The following is a 5,000-nucleotide window of genomic DNA, read 5'->3' on the forward strand; positions in this document are numbered from 1 at the left end:
AGTCGTTTAATTCACCGTTAGCGGTTCTTTTCACTCAGAATACGAAAAAGACATTTTCCTTCTTCCGTGCTTCTATTTGTGCGTCCGATAATGCAGCAGGAATTGACCATTATCGGGGAGAAATACACGAGGTTACGCACTGTGTTTGACGTTACCGTGTTTCTTGCCTCCGACCAGAATATTTCCCAGCAGCAACGCGGGCTTTTAATAACAATGACGTCAGCTCAAACTCGACTATAAACTTGGACTGATATTTCTTGGGAAACAAAGGGTTAAACCTCTCAGGCTCAAATAAAATGTTATTAACAGGAAAAAATCTGATATTTGGAGAAAATGATCAAGTGGGGAGGTAATATACAATCCTGACTTTTTTTTTTTTGAGAGACCTTCACATGTCGTGTGTTCTGGGATGTTTCAGATTTGCAGCATTGGTCTGGTGTGGTAAATTAACACTGAAGACTGAAAATGATATGAGCGCTAACTTTATGTGTTTACCACTTTTCATAAAAATGAAAACATAAAGCTCAATGTAACAGCGTTACAGCAGCAGAACAACAGCACTTTTTCGTGTGGTTCTCCAAGAAGCAATTTTTATCCTTTGTAAACAACAAAAGTACTTTGCACTTCTGGCAGGTTGTTCGTGTGTAGTCGTTCTTGCACAAACTGCATCGTCCATGTTTATCAGCATGGATGGAAAAAAAGGCTCCTGAGTAAGAAAAAGCTGATAAAATATGGATTTGGAGGAAGTAGGTCATTGGCATTTAGCTGCTGCAAATCTGCAACGTCTGCCTGGAGAGGGTTTATATAATGGAATAGAAATGGACCAATCAGTTTTTTTCCCAGTGGTGTCTGAGTAAATCAGTGACTCCCCCCTAAAAAATGCATCGGATGCCTCAGAGACGTCTGAAAGAAGAAAAGACTCGAGAACCGGAGCTCGGAGCCAAACAACCTCGACGGATGTTCTGATGATCGGTGTGTGTGTTGTCAGCTCATGTGTCTGAGCAGGAGAGACTGAAAACACATTTACTGTAAAAGTTCTTATAAAACGCCGTTCCACTGTGATGACACAGTATTTCTGATTCTCGTGGTGATACGGGACAAAGTGCGTCTCTTTTCAGATCGATACAGGACGCGTCCTTTTGTTTCCCAATACAGGACGATTATGTTTTTCAAGGAACGGCTGGCGACCCGGTCCCACAGGTCCCCTCAGGTCCCCTCAGGTCCCCACAGGTCTCCACAGGTCCGAGGAGACAAGGAAGTGAGGAGAAGGGAGCGAGGAAACAAGGAAGTAAGGAGAAGGGAGCGAGGAGAAAGGAAGTGAGGAGAAGGGAGTGAGGAGAAAAGTGAGGAGAAAAGGGAGCGAGGAGAAAAGGAAGCGAGGAGAAAAGGGAGCGAGGAGAAAAGGGAGCGAGGAGAAAAGGAAGCGAGGATAAGGGAGGAAAGAAAGCCACGAGGAAAGAAATGAGATTGGCCCGTGTTTTCAGCTGAGCCGTTTTAAAACAGCGCCTCCTGCTGCGGGGGCCGAGACACTTCCTCTTGACAAAAAACAGACTTTCTCACCTCTGCTTCTCCGTTTGTGCCGTTCTCTTGAAGTTCCTGCAGTTTCTTTTCTTTCTTCTTTCGCTTCTTTTCCTTTTTCTCCAGTTTGCGTTTGATTTCCGCAGCCACCTCTCCGGCCTGCAGGGGGAGCCCACACCACACCACGTTAGAACAGGGTCAGGTTCAACATTTAAACATTTAAACCATTTAACTTCAGTTTTCAGGTGTGGAACCGCGGCGGCGCCGTGTCAGGCTCATTAAATCAGTTTGTGCCTCCACGGAGAGTCAGGAAGAGGAGCTCATCACTCACGGCACTCGCACGGACACCGGTTCACTCAAAGTCTGAAAACCTCCAACACAATCTGCAGCTTTTGTATCTCGACACGTGGATGATTCTTTACGTTAAGGACAGAGGCGGCGCTACTGTTAGGCAAAAGTAGGCGGCTGCTGAGGGCTTCCGAACCCAGAGGTCCCGGCCTGATCTTGGCCCCGGACCAGTCCGTATGCAGCGCAAAATCCAGCATCGCAGTCAGTAGACCAGTCCCGGTCCCAGTCCCAGTCTGTATTCAGTGCAAAAGTCCGTCATCTCAGTCCCTGAAGTCACGTAAACGAGAAACGATCATTACCCATTTTTTTCATTCTTCATTTAAACACAAAATCCATTTCTGCTTTTTCATTTTGGTTTTGGAGACAAATAACAAAGAAAACCGTTGTTTTCTCCTTTTCTGATTTTTGGTTTTATATTGAAAAACAAACGAACGACACACGGACTGAACTGAACTCCAGGGAACAGTAACACAGACTCGGATCAGGACGAGGGATGTGGACCAGCTTTTTTTACACGTTACAATTGAACAAAGTTGAGGATTTGTGAACGTGTTAAATAAAGTTTGACTGACGTATCCAACTGTTGTGTTTTGTTTAATGCTCCTTACAGTCTGAGGTCAGGGTTTATACGTGACAAAAGTTTGAAAATAAACCATTCACTGACAGTTCGCCTTATAATCCAGCGAACTATAGTGCGGAAAATACGGTAAAAAACTAAAACCAAAAAGCTGGTCCTCACCTCCTGCACGGCCTCCTTCATCACATCCACGTTCTTCCGGGGGCATGTCTCCGGTCTCGTAGAAGGACAGTCTCCAAACACGCTCGTCGGCACCTCTGGAGAAAAAACAAAAACAAAAAACCACGACGGCTTCGATCAAACTCAAACCTCCGAGACAAACACGGCGCCCGTTTAGAGCCCGATCTGCTCAGAAACGAGCCTCAACATCAGCCCCGAAGAGCTGCATCCTGTTGACGAAAAATAAAACATCACAGCAGATTCACACACAAAAACAAACACACAGGGCTGCACTGCGTAACTTTGCAAAACTACGTCCATCGTTTGTGCCGTTTTAGTTTTGGAGATATTATCGATTCTTTTACAGGTCAAATTGGGATCAGCAGTCGCCAGGAAACTTCAAAATGAAATAAAAACGACACAAAAACGGAGTCAGTCATTTTTTTATATTTTTTTTTGCAGCACAAACGACGCACAAAGTTTCATTTGTGCGATTCTGGTTCTTCAGATATTCAGTTTTATTTCGGGTCAGTCAGAATGTGACACAGCCTCAAAACCAAAAGTCTATTTCTAAAATGATAAATTTTTGTGTAAATTATATTTTGGTCATTTATGTTCAGCCGACGACAGCGACTTTAAACAAAACGAGTGAAGAGAAACGACCTGAGGCTGTTGAAAAGTCTGTTATTACCGTATTTTTGGGACTATAAGTCTACGTTCAGACTGCAGGGCTTAACACTCAATTCCGATTTTTTTTGTGAAATCCGATGTTTTTTCGAGGTCGTTCATTTCCAGTTAAATGTGGCTTGTATGTGATCTCCAGTGTGAACGTTAAATGGCCCAAAAGTGTCCCACATGTGACACTGGAGACACGACGACGTCAACCGCAGCGAGCGTCTCTGTGTTTACAGAAGTTGTCCAAACATGGACGCAGCATCGAGCACCTGGAGATTTTAAAGTTCCTCTCGTACCGGAGCCAGAACATGAACAACTTATTGTTTTAAGGAGGAGATTGAGAAGGAGAAGGACGAGGTTTTTGGTCGTGGTGTTTTGTGGTGAGTGGTGATGTGCTTCACTTCAGTCACACGGAGTTCAGTAACAATTTTCTCCTACTTCAGTGCAGAATAGTGACGTTTGTGTCTTGTTGATAACGTGTAGGTGGATGAATGCACTTTGACCGTTCAGACTGAAGTCACATGTCAAAAGATCAGATATGTATCAGTTTCAGGAGCACATATCCAAGTGTCCTGGGTCACATTTGAAAAAATTGGATCTGTGTCGTTCAGACTGTCATTAAAAGATCAGATACAGGAACACAGAGGCCAAAAAAAAATAAAATAAAGGGATTTGGGTCACTTCAGCTGCAGTCTGAACTCAGTCTATGTGGCACCTTTTTTTTCATAGTTTGTGTGTTTCCTGTGACTTATTCTCCGCTGTGACTTTTGTATTAAATGTTTTTTGGTGAAGTGTGGAGAGGCTCTAGTCTTGTGTGTGAGCATCTGCTGCTCCTGTTCCTCGGCTCTACTGCGCATGTCTCCTGCAGAAAGAGCCTCTGTCCTGTCTGTATCATGTCAGTCGATCGCACCGTTACTTCTGCACCACTCAACTATTTAACATTTAAACTTCAAACTAGGGCTGGGCAAAAATAAAAATTAATCACGATTAATCCCATGTTATACACAAAACCAATTAATGAATTAAAAAGTAGAGTATAACGCACTTTTATTGGAAATGTAAATGAAAGAGCCAAACATTTGTTGTGCAAACAGAACATTTCTTTCACCGGGGAACCTCAGATCCTTCAAGGTGTTCAGGGAAGGCTCAAGAAAAATATTGAATGGACTTTTGTACTACTAATATATATATATTTTTTATATTTTTTACGCAGTGAGTAATAAACATGACACTAGTAATAATTTCTAGATCTTTGTTATAAACTTGCACTGATATTTCTTGGGAAACAAAGGGTTAATATAATGGAATGGAAATGGACCAATCACAGTTTGTTCTTCCAGTGGTATCTGGGTAAATCAGTGACTCCCCCTGCAGCACTGAACTAAACAAACACCTGCAACACAGAACTAAACAAACACCTGCAACACAGAACTAAACAAACACCTGCAACACTGAACTAAACAAACACCTGCAGCACTGAACTAAACAAACACCTGCAGCACTGAACTAAACAAACACCTGCAACACTGAACTAAACAAACACCTGCAGCACTGAACTAAACAAACAAGCTCAGCTCAGAGCGCACGGCCCAACCCGCGGTGGTCAGAAAAAAGTGTCAAGAAAAGACGAAAAACTTAAAAGAAATGCTTGCGGTGGACTTTTTCAAAATAAAGAAACAGAAGTTTACAATAAAATAAATAAATAATAAAAACTGCGTTAACG

The 5,000-nt window shown here is 42.8% G+C and overlaps 1 protein-coding gene and 1 non-coding gene across 2 annotated transcripts in view; both read right to left on the minus strand.

Moving 5' to 3' along the window:
• LOC110156377 (NLR family CARD domain-containing protein 3-like) overlaps positions 1-5,000 on the minus strand; it is a 234,805-nt gene that overhangs the window by 13,452 nt on the left and 216,353 nt on the right. The window lies entirely within an intron of this gene.
• LOC129411139 (small nucleolar RNA SNORD57) lies at positions 1,785-1,850 on the minus strand. The gene has a single exon (XR_008633165.1). It is a non-coding gene; the product is annotated as a small nucleolar RNA SNORD57 (small nucleolar RNA).

This window comes from Boleophthalmus pectinirostris, unplaced genomic scaffold, assembly GCF_026225935.1.
Source record: "Boleophthalmus pectinirostris isolate CB_2022bp ecotype Guang Dong unplaced genomic scaffold, ASM2622593v1 HiC_scaffold_3, whole genome shotgun sequence".
Lineage (NCBI taxonomy): Eukaryota > Metazoa > Chordata > Actinopteri > Gobiiformes > Gobiidae > Boleophthalmus > Boleophthalmus pectinirostris.